Raw genomic sequence first — 12,831 nt, 5'->3', positions numbered from 1 at the left:
GTGCTTGACACTTAACATGCTGCATGTTGAACTCAAGCATGGTACTGCAAGCTAGAAGAACCACCTCTATGCAGAGCTGGGGCACTGTTTTATGGAAGGTCCTGACTAGTTTTATATTAGACATTAAGCCAAGGCTATTAGTCATTATTGATCCATAGATTAAAATAATGTGGGCCTACCATGCGGTAAAACAGAAACAATTTAGCATTGCATGTCAAAKCTCTCATGTTGGGTCTCAGGGTGACAAAGACTTAATGCAACTCAAACTCTATTCCCAGCTGTTGTCAAACCACAAAGCCATGTCAAATCCAGTCCCTCAGTCCCAAAGCCTGAATGAGTCCTTCTATCCAGGCCACAGGGTAGTGAGACAAGGCAGCAAGCCGGCACCACATACTATAAAGGGGGGATAAACATGGTCTGTTTTAACACCCATTGGCACTGCATGCTCTCTTAGCCATGATTGCACCCTATTGAATTAGTGGATAATTAAATTCATCCTGTTTAATGATCAGATTGTATAACTCAAGTAAAACAAGAGGGTTCCTGGCCAGTCCTGACAGCCAAGACAAGTTGCTTGAGGATCATTTCCGTGGCAGCTAGACTGCATCAGAGGCCATGTGATGGGATGGGACAGTCTGAAATGGATCTAACCCAATGTGGTGAGAGAGAGCCTGGCCTGCTTGACAGAGTGACATGGAAAGGCTTTTTAGACAGGCAGGGGAGTTGTGTCCCTCAGTGTGCATGGCTGGCCATGCTGAGTGGTTGAGATTGACAGTGATGCATTGGGGACCTCCCGTCTCCACAGTGAGTGAGTGAGGCTGGGGCCAGGGGGCTGGCCAAGCATACAGCGACTCAGCTGTGACTGTCTCTTGGTCATCACGCTGTGGCAATGAACTGCTCTCGGACAGTTAACAAGGCAAGGGGTAAACTTCTTGAACTACCAAACAAAGAAATGAAAAAAGATAACGGGAACAACAGTATGCTCATACATTTCTCTACAATGCAATGGCCCCTACAATTTCCTAACGCTGCTAAATGGATACTTGTGTCCATGAGAAACTTCAATTATAACCACATGAAATGAAATGTCCTAGAGACAATTTCGACATAGATTGCTCCCAAGTGGTTAATCCATTGGCTTCTCATCTCAGTCAGGTGATGACGACACTGCAGTCCAGTCTATTTCACCTGGGGGAACCAMTTCCCAGTCAGAGACATAAAGAGTGTCTTGTTTTGGTGTTTAATGAAGAGAGGGAAGAGAGAGTCAAAAGAGGACAAATGACTCTCCCTTTAAAACACCCTCAGGTGCATGTACTTCCCACCACACAGCTCTATTTGTAGCAAGGCAAATGGACCCAAATTAAAATTCTTCTTGGAGAGTGGTCCCAGACTAACTGGGGTGATCTGTCTGAGCATGCGAGTCGTGAAGCAGACACTGCTGTCCACTGCTTACCAAAGAGTGGAGGTGCCTGGTGCCTGCCCAGATCACTTTTAATGAGGCTGCTGGCCTGCTCTGCCAGACATCAGAGTGGCTGCCCTACATTACCTCACATGCCCTGATCATACTGACACAGCACTGACACTAGTTCTGAACTGACGGGGCTGAAATGCCATTAACCATAATATAATGAACTGAGATGTCTCCCCATCGAGTTTAAATCAGACACAATAAATTTGAAATCTAATCAAATCAACATGTATGGTATCGCAGCGGAATGCTTATGTTTCTAGCTCCAACAGTGCAGTAATAGCAAGCAATACAAAACAATACACACATAATACTAAAAGAAAGCATAGTTCCTCTGTCCAGTGTCTGTGTTCTTTTGCCCATCTTAATAAWWYWWWTTCCTGGCCAGTCTGAGATATGGCTTTTTCTTTGCAACTCTGCCTAGAAGGCCAGCATCCCGGAGTCGCCTCTTCACTGTCGACGTTGAGACTGGTGTTTTGCGTGTACTATTTTATGAAGCTGCCAGTTGAGGACTTGTGAGGCGTCTGTTTCTCAAACTAGACAATCWAATGTACTTGTCRTCTTGCTCAGTTGTGCACCGGGGCCTCCCACTACTCTTCCTTTTCTGGTTAGAGCCAGTTTACGCTGTTCTGTGAAGGGAGTAGAACACAGTTTTGTACAAGATCTTCAGTTTCTTGGCAATTTCTCACATGGAATAGCCTTCATTTCCCAGAACAAGAATAGACTGACGAGTTTCAMWAGAAAGMTCTTTGTTTCTGGCCATTTWGYGCCTGTAATCYTACCCACAAATGCTGATGCTCCAGATATTCAACTAGTCTAAAGAAGGCCAGTATTATTGCTTCTTTAATCAGAACGACAGTTTTCAGCTGTGCTAACATAATTGCAAAAGGGTTTTCTAATGATCAATTAGCCTCTTAAAATGATAAACATGGATTAGCTAACACAACGTGCCATTGGAACACAGGAGTGGTGGTTGCTGATAATGGGCCTCTGTGCGCCTATGTAGATCAGCCGTTTCCAGCTACAACAGTCATTTACAACAACAAAAAATGTTTTTCTTTCAAAAACAAGGACATTTCTAAGTGACCCCAAACTTTGGAARGGTAGTGTATATATACTAACAGTACCAGTCAAAAGTTTGAACACACATACTCATTCAAGGGCTTTCTTTATTTTTACTATTTTCTACATTGTAGAATAGTGAAGACATCAAAACTATGAAATAACACATATGGAATCATGTTGTAACCAAAAAACTGCTAAACAAATCCAAATATATTTTAGATTTTAGATTCCTCAAAGTAGCCAGCTTTGCACACTATTGGCATTCTCTCATCCAGCTTCATGAGGTAGTCACCTGGAATGCATTTCATATTTACAGGTGTGCCTAGTTAAAAGTACATTTGTGGAATTTCTTTCCTTCTTAATGCATTTGAGACAATCAGTTGTGGTGTGACAAGATAGGGGTGGTATACGGAAGATAGCCCTATCTGGAAAAAGACAGAATCCATATTATGGCAAGAACAGCTCAAATAAGCAAAGAGAAATGACAGTCCATCATTACTTTAAGACATGAAGGTCAGTCAATCTGGGAAATGTAAAGTGCAGTCGCAAAAACCATCAAGTACTAAGACAAAACTGGTTCTCATGAGGACCGCCACAGGAAATGAAGACCCAAAGTTACCTGRGCTCCAGTGGATAAGTTCATTAGAGTTACAGAAAATGCAGCCCAAATAAATGCTTCACAGAGTTCAAGCAACATACATATCTCAACATCAACTGTTCAGAGGAGACTGCGTGAATCAGGCCTTCATGGTTGAATTAATGCAAAGAAACTACTACTAAAGGACACCAATAATAAGAAGATACTTGCTTGGGCCAAGAAACAGGAGCAATGGACATTAGACCGGTGGAAATCTGTCCTTTGGTCTGATCAGTCCAAATTTGAGATTTTTGGTTCCAACCGCTGTGTCTTTGTGACACGAGGGAGAGTAATGGAGTACTGCTTCAGATGACCTGGCCTCCACAATCAGCCGACCTCAACCCAATTGAGATGGTTTGGGATGAGTTGGACCACAGAGTGAAGTAAAAGCAGCCAACAAATGCTCAGCATATGTGGGAACTCCTTCAATACTGTTGGAAAATTATTCCAGGTGAAGCTGGTTGACAGAATGCTAAGCATGTGCAAAGCTGTCATCAAGGCAAAGGGTGACTACTTTGAAGAATCTAAAATATTTTTGGATTTGTTAAACACTTTTTTYGTTCCTACATGATTCCATATGTGTTATTTCATAGTTTTTACTTTTGACTGYCACTGTATATACATATATACACAGTATCCAATGGTGTGTATAGACAGTATGGGCAGTATATTAATAGAAAAGGAGTGTACAGCAGTATTTATAAAGGATGAGCCATGACTAGAATGCAGTATATACAAATAAAGTGGGTAAAACAGTATGTAAACATTATTAAACTGACCAGTGTTCAATGACCATGTACAGTACATAGTAGTGATGCGCGGGTTGACTSACGACCCTCAGTCCCCACGGTTATATCAGCCAGTGGTGGAAAAAGTACCCAATTGCTYTACTTGAGTAAAAGTAAAGCTACCTTAATAGAAAATGACTCAAGTAAAAGTGAAAGTCACCCAGAAAAAWATTACTTGAGTAAAAGTCTAAAACWATTTGGTTTTAAATACACTTAATATCAAAAGMWWATGTAATTGCAAAAATATACTTAAGTATCAAAAATAAATGTATAAATCATTTCAAATTGCTTATATTAAGCAAACCAGACAGCACCATTTTCTTTTTTATTTAATGTACAGATAGCAAGGGTCACACTACAGCATGAAGACAGAATTTACAAGCGAAGCATTTATGTTTAGTGAGTCTGCCAGATCAGAGGCAGGGGACGGCCAGGGATGTTCTCTTGATAAGTGCATGAATTGGACCCTTTTCCTGTCCTGCTAAGCATTCAACAATTAATGAGTACTTTTGGGTGTCAGGAAAAATGTATGAAGTAAAAAGTACATGTATTTATTTAGGAATGTAGTGAAGTAAAAGTAGTCAAATATATATATATTATTTTAGGCTACAGTATTTGTTATTAGTGCATGAGCCTGWACTTTAGGGCTTAAGAGTAAGCGCACCAAATAGCCTACACAGCCACTTGTCAAATAATGCTTTTGGGAATGGGCAGAAAAAGTTTATTTCAATCCACGGAGGCAAAAACGATATTGCCAAAGTTTAATAAAAGAATACAAAGCTGTGAAATGAGAGTTGAAAATAAGGGAGGGCCAGAAAAGTAATGTTTGGAAAATATTTGGTGAAGTGGTAAAGAGAATGATAGCAGTGATGGCTATGTTTTATGTGACGATTGTGAGACGTTATAAAATTAAACAGTCACAAGATGGGACTTCAAATAGGCCTATGGCATGTCAAGGGAACTGTAGCCTACTGTTTAGATYGGTTYAATGGAAACTGAAATCTGGACACTGACTGTAGGTCTATAACCTCTCACATTGCCTTAATATTAACTCCTGTAGAATTAAGCATTTCTTGCAGTAAAATGATACACCAAATGTAGGCAACATTTGGACTTGGGAAAAGGACTGGAGAAATATGATTTCTTTCTTTCTGCATCTTGAGAGAAWMCAATGTTCAGTTAGATACCATCTGTAGAYGTGCTGTCTTCATCATAAAAGCTGATCATATTTCAAGCACAGAAAATATGCATCGAAGCCAAACTGAAATCTTACCAGAAACACATTGGGCTTTTTCACAGCTTTATTTTTCCTTACAACCGGTCAAACTGATGTAATTTGGACATTTTGKATAGAATGTATTTTTATTTCTATTTTTTTGCATTATTGTATTTTCTCCCCAGTACCAAAACGTCTTTGCTCCGCGAAAGGTGACAGAGGTAACTTTACCGATGTCAACTAGATTGAAGCATTCATTATATCGATATATTACCCTATTCTGTTGAGCACGGGTTRACTTAGTCTTCTAGGGCAACATATAACAACAAAAGAAAAGCTACATGTATCAAATTATAGACAAGTTGACTAACAAATAGCCGACCAAAATGTGGGAAATTCTAAACAGAAACATACAGTAAATAAATCACGCAACGACAAAAATCCTGCACCCCCTGTCAAAAKYTTGTTCTGCCGTCTTTGATTGTAGTCTATATCCCATTTTCTATATTTACGGATTAAGGTTGGGTGCGGGCCTCAAATTTTCACTTTATCACATATAGTCGGGTGGTTGCGGATGGGGCAAGCCCACATCATAGCTGAGAGTGGGCGTCAGCTCATTGCTCACTCTGACACACTGGGTTCTGCCTTCAAGGTATGATTTCATCCATTTCAAGGCATCAGGGAAAAGTTGAACTTGGGACAGTTTTTGTGATGAGAACCTCATGGTTAACAGTATCAAAAGTTTTCCGCTTTCCTTAGGTCTAGAAATACAGCTCCAACAAAGCCCCCTTTGTCCATGTTGGACTTTTTCCAGACTTTTTCCATTTTCCAGAAGAAAGCAGTTGGCCGGTTCTGAGTTTAGTGTTTTTCTCTGAAGCCAAACTGCATGGTGCGTAACGTGAAGGGGCTGTTGTTGAGTTGGGCAATCAGTTGCTCTGCTACATACTTTTCAGTAACCTTCGACACCACAGGTAGTATACTAATGGGCCTCTAGTTACTCACTTCAGCAGGGTAACCTGATTTAAAGATGGCCGTTATTATGGCCGACTTCCAGACCCTTGGAAACACCCCCTGAACAATAGATGTGTTGGTGGCCTCAGTAATGGGGCCAATGAGTGACTCTTTGTAGTTTTTAAGAAACGTAGAGTCCAGCCCAAACACATATTTGGCTTTAGAGTTCTTTAGTGAGCTAATCACCTTGTTCACTTCTGACTCAGACACCTCCCTTATGATGAAGACAAGTTTAGTGTTATTCACTTGTGCTAAGCCCAAGAAACCAGTGGAGGGGTTCTGTGTCAGTACCTTGACAGAGTCAACAAAGTAGGAATTGAAGGCTGTTGCTACTTTGACTGCATCCTGTGCTAGACTGTCCTTCACATAGATTTTTTGTCTTTTTGCAGRGTTACTATGGTCTTTCCCTGTTAACTGTTTTAGATTCTCCCAAATCAATTTAGAATTTCCCTTTGCCTCACCAATTATGTTGATAAAAAAGTTTTCCTTGGCCTGTCTGATTTCTTTCATCACCTTTTTTCTAAACATGGGAAACCTACYTTTGTCATGCTCTAATTTGGACTTTAGGGCTGTTTTTAGAGCATGATATCGTTATTTAATCAGTTTCCAGATTTCTCCATTTAGCCAAGGAAGAGTGCTCTTTTGGCCAGGATTTTCTTTAGGAAGCCATTTATTGTAGTCCGGATTGTGGATAGAAAAACCTGCTTCCACATTTGCTTAGGACAAAATATAATTCCAGTTTAATTCCCTTAATTACATTTTCAAAATATTTTATTAACAGAATATTAGAATATTTTATTATTCTGAGCTGATCATGCTTTCTAACAGTAGAGAGGTTAAACCTGGTCAGATTCTGGTCAGACAGCAAAGTAACCATATTGAATGATTTAGTCACTCTCTGTTTTAGAGCAACAAGTCACCCTGGTTGGCCCTTTAACTAGCTGTGTGAGGTCAAAGGTATTAGTGATCTGTTTGAGGGTTTTCCTYCAAGACTTGTSTTCATAATTAATGTTAAAATCTCCCATTAAGATGACCTCTTTCCCAAAATCACGTTCACTAAMCATGTTAATAAATTGATCAAAAACACACTTTTGGTGGAAGGTAGTCTGTACATTCCAATAAGGGTAAAATACATTTGGGGAGACAGTGTAACGTTTCGGCCAATACATTTTAGTTCATTATCACATCAATTTGTTTACATCGGATATGTTCTTTAATGTAAATCATCAGACCCCCTCCTCTTCCTTCATACCTGTCTCTCCTGAAAACATTGTTGCCAGGCATAATCAAAGTAGCAGATGGAGCGTTTTTATGGAGCCATGTCTCTGAAAGGCAGAGGAAGTCAAGGATTGAGTCTGAGAAGATGATGAATTTGATCACTTTTTGGAATGACACTGCAAATGTTCAAGTACCCCCCTAGTAGTCCCAGATGACTCGAGCGTGATTGAAACATTGAAAAAAGTAAAAAAAAAATATATATATAATAATCTGACGGCTGGGTTTAGGCTGTTTTGTTTAGTTTTGATTAGGGTCAGTTTGGTAGTACAGTTAACTATCCCTTGTGCTTGCACTGGATGTGGGGAACTAATTAAAACAGCTTGCGTGCCAGAAGCAGAGTTYGCGATCGCGTATAGTGACTTGTATATGTTTGCAGAGTCAAATTTAAACTATTAGCCGGGTGAATCGAGAGAAATCAAGAGACCATAGAACTCACCCACTTKCGCGGTGGCGATGATTTGAGGACGCGGACATTCACTGCTTTCCACTCAGTGAATATTGCTGACTCGGTGGTGTTAGGCCCAGGCTGGAGGTGCACATCCCCGGATAGCAGGAGGGTAGTGAACAGGTAGTTTAGCAGTTTTGAAAGATATTGGACTTATGTTTTTTTATTCCTAAGCGATTCAGTCGAATAGGGAGCGAGGTAGACGTGGCCATTATTCAGAATATTATGGTATGCTGTGTACAGTCCGCTCCCGAGGAACAGTGAACCAATGTGTTTATCTGGGMTGTTGGTATTCCCTGACAGTAGATTGCATGTGCCATCCCAGCAAGGACGCATTGAGATTATCAGTAGGGCAGCCACATATCTGACAATCATAGCAATGTACTGGAGATAAAARGGCATATTGCTCTTTACATCTTTCCAAGGGTTACTTATCTGGGGTCGGCGTACACCTGATGTTTTTGATAAAATAACAGCATCTGGAGGAGAAGCAGCACTTGCGACACCACCCTCCATTCAGTCTGTCATTGTGATGATGGTCATCCTCTGTAATTTGGCCTTCACATGACACTTTACTTGGCATGTAGGTTTCTCACTTATGGGTGGCACAAATTCCCCAGTATGGAGGAGGGGAATAGGCAGGGTATATGCAAATTAWATACTGTAGRATATACAGGGTTGGGTAGGTTACMTTCTAAGTGTAATCGTTACAGTTACTAGTTACCTGACCAAAATTATAATRAGTAARGTAACTTTTGGATTACCCAAACTCAGTAATGTAATCTTATTACATTCWGTTACATTTAGATTACTTTCCCATTAAGAGGCATTAGAAGAAGACAAAAATGTATGTTACCAATTGAACAACATCCATTGCAGGACAAATCAATGTTAAAGTTGACATAGCTTGCCATATGGATGTTACATTTTACTTTATGGGTTAGTTATGTAGGCMTTTTCTAACCCATTGCTTTCTACTACATATAATAATARGATTAAATTATATCMTTACATTAAAAAACAAAGTCTATCAGAATTTCAGSCATTCCAATAAATGTTATACCCCTTGATCTTCAAGAATAGGACTTGGAAATATGGAAGTATAGATTAGACAAATTGTTTTACCAGAGCATCACCCCAAAACTAAGGACTTATTAGCCAGCCCTACTCTGTTGTTTATGATTTTGTTGTCATGGAGGACTGATTGGGCTCATTGATTCGATTTGAAAAATAAATGCTGCGCTCATGGAATAGCATGCTTTGAGCACTACTTAAAAGTGCTGTTTACATGTGAAAAATGAATGCAATACTTTGCCTTTGCTATAGGCCTATTGTTTACCTCTTTGTTGGTGACACTTTGTTTAAAGGGCAAATCTACAGATGAAACAATAACAAAACGGTTGCCCTGCCTCTGTTTTGGTAAAAAGCTGAGTGATGGGCCTGGAGAAATGTAACCCCTCTCAGATTAATAGGCAGAGCTATGGATGCAGTGACTGACCCTCCATGATATCAAGATTATTATTTTAACCATGTTATGAATCTATACAGTGTTTGTTTACATTTACAATGTTTACAAATATTGGAGTAAAACAAGCTTATATTTTGGGTTCTCATGGAGTGTGACAGTTGAACTAGGCTCATGAGGCATTCATAAGTTATATTCTTAAATAATCAATGGATATACATTACCAGTCAAAAGCTTGGACATACTCAGCCCAGGGTTTTTCTTTATTTTTAATATTTTCTACATTCTAGAATAATAGTGAAGACATCAAAACGATGAAATAGCAGATATGGAATCATGTAGCAACCAAAAAAGTTTTAAACAAATCAACCCAAAAAGGTAATTTGTGGAATTTGTTTCCTTTTGAATGCGTTTGAGATGTGATGGTGTGGGGGTGCTTTGCTGGTGACACTGTCTATGATTTATTTAGAATTCAAGGCACACTTAACCAGCCTGGCTACCACAGCATTCTGCAGCGATACGCCATCCCAACTGGTTTGTGCTTAGTGGGACTATCACTTGTTTTTCAACAGAACAATGACCCAACACACCTCCAGGCTGTGTAAGGGCTATTTGACCAAGAAGGAGAGTGATGCATCAGATGACCTGGCCTACACCCGACCTCAACACAATTGATGCTGGCCTTCTAGGCAGAGTTCCTCTGTCCAGTGTGTGTGTGTTCTTTTGCCCATTTTAATCTTTTCTTTTTATTGGCCAGTCTGAGATATGGCTTTTTCTTTGCAACTCTGCCTAGAAGGCCAGCATCCCGGAGTAGCCTCTTCACTGTTGACGTTGAGACTGGTCTTTTGCGGGTACTATTTAATGAAGCTGCCAGTTGAGGACTTGTGAGGCGTCTGTTTCTCAAACTAGACAATCTAATGTACTTGTCCTCTTGCTCAGTTGTGCACCGCGGCCTCCCACTCCTCTTTCTATCTGGTTAGAGCCAGTTTATGCTGTTCTGTGAAGAGAGTGTACCAGCGTTGTACGAGATCTTCAGTTTCTTGGCAATTTCTCGCATGGAATAGCCTTCATTTCTCAGAACAAGATAGACTGACGAGTTTCATTAGAAAGTTCTTCGTTTCTGGCCATTTTGAGCCTGTAATCGAACCCACAAATGCTGGTGCTCCAGATACTCAACTAGTCTAAAGAAGGACAGTTTTATTGCTTCTTTAATCAGAACAACTGTTTTCAGCTGTGCTAACATAATTGCAAAGGATTTTCTAATGATCAATTAGCCTTTTAAAATTATAAATTTGGATTAGCTAACACAACGTTCCATTGGAACATGGGAGTGATGGTTGCTGATAATGGGTCTCTGTATGCCTCTGAAGATATACATAAATATATCAGCCGTTTACAGCTACAATAGTCATTTACAACATTAACAATGTCTACGCTGTATTTCTGATCAATTTGATGTTATTTTATTGGAAAAAAAATTGCTTTTCTTTCAAAACAAGGACATTTCTAAGTGACCCCAAACTTTGGAATGGTATTGTATGTGTATATATACAGTTGAAGTCGAAAGTTTACATACACCTTAGCCAAATAAATTTAACTCAGTTTTTCACAATTCCTAACATTTAATCCTAGTAAAAATTCCCTGTTTTAGGTCAGTTAGGGTCACACTTTATTTTGAGAATATGAAATGTCAGAATAATAGTAGAGATTTATTTCAGTTTTATTTCTTTCATCACATTCCCAGTGGGTCAGAAGTTTACATACACTCAATTAGTATTTGGTAGCATTGCCTTTAAATTATTTAACTTGGGTCAACTTTTCAGGTAGCCTTCCACAAGCTTCCCACAATAAGTTGGGTGAATTTTGTCCCATTCCTCCCGACACAGCTGGTGTAATTGAGTCATGTTTGTAGGCCTCCTTGCTCTCACACGCTTTCTCAGTTCTGCCCACAAATTTTTATAGGATTGAGGTCAGGGCTTTGTGATGTCCACTCCAATACCTTGACTTTGTTGTCCTAAAGCCATTTTGCAACAACTTTGGAAGTCTCCTTGGGGTCATTGTCCATTTCGAATACCCATTTGCGACCAAGCTTTAACTTCCTGACTGATGTCTTGAGATGTTGCTTCAATATATCCCATAATTTTCCTTCCTCATGATGCTGTCTATTTTGTGAAGTGCACCAGTCCCTCCTGCAGCAAAGCACCCCCACAACATGATGCTGCCACCCCTGTGCTTCATGGTTGGGATGGTGTTCTTCGGCTTGCAAGCCTCCCCCTTTTTCCTCCAAACATAACGATGATCATTATGGCCAACAGTTCTATTTTTGTTTCACCAGACCAGAGGACATTTCTCCAAAAAGTACAATCTTTGTCCCCATGTGCAGTTGCAAACCATGTCTGGCTTTTTTATACATATTTTGGAGCAGTGGCTTCTTCTTTGCTGACAGCCTTTCAGGTTATGTCGATATAGGAGTCGTTTTACTGTGGATATGATACTGTCGTACCTGTGTCCTCCAGCATCTTCACAACGTCCTTTGCTGTTGTTCTGGGATTGATTTGCACTTTTCGCACCAAAGTACGTTCATCTCTGGAGACAGAACGCGTCTCCATCCTGAGTGGTTTGACGGCTGCGTGGTCCCATGGTGTTTATACTTGCGTATTATTGTTTGTACAGATGAACGTGGTACCTTCAGGCATTTGGAAATTGCTCCCAATGATGAACCAGACTTGTGGAGGTTTACAATTTTTTCTTAGGTCTTGGCTGATTTCTTTTGATTTTCCCATTATGTCAAGCACAGGCACTGAGTTTGAAGTTAGGCCTTGAAATACATCACAGGTACACTTCCAATTGACTCAAATTATGTCAATTAGCCTATCAGAAGCTTCTAGAGCCATGACAAAATTTTCTGGAATTTTCTAAGCTGTTTAAAGGCACAGTCAACTTAGTGTATGTAAACTTCTGACCCACTGGATTTGTGATACAGTGAATTCTAAGTGAAATAATCTGTCTGTAAAGAATTGTTGGAAAAATTACCTGTGTCATACACAAAGTAGATGTCTTATCCGACTTGCCAAAACTATAGTTTGTTAACAAGAAATTTGTGGAGTAGTTGCAAAACGAGTTTTAATGACTCCAACCTAAGTGTTTGTAAACGTTCGACTTCAACTATATATACAGTGGGGAGAACAAGTATTTGATACACTGCCGATTTTGCAGGTTTTCCAACTTACAAGCATGTAGAGGTCTGTCATTTTTATCATAGGTACACTTCAACTGTGAGAGACGGAATCTAAAACAAAAATCCAGAAAATCACATTGTATGATTTTTAAGTAATTCATTTGCATTTTATTGCATGACATAAGTATTTGATCACCTACCAACCAGTAAGAATTCCGGCTCTCACAGACCTGTTAGTTTTTCTTTAAGAAGCCCTCCTGTTCTCACTCATTACCTGTAT

Source organism: Salvelinus sp. IW2-2015, linkage group LG20 (assembly GCF_002910315.2).
Source record: "Salvelinus sp. IW2-2015 linkage group LG20, ASM291031v2, whole genome shotgun sequence".
NCBI classification, from domain to species: Eukaryota; Metazoa; Chordata; class Actinopteri; order Salmoniformes; family Salmonidae; genus Salvelinus; species Salvelinus sp. IW2-2015.
The sequence above is the reverse complement of the archived record's forward strand: the minus strand, read 5'-3'. Positions refer to the sequence as shown.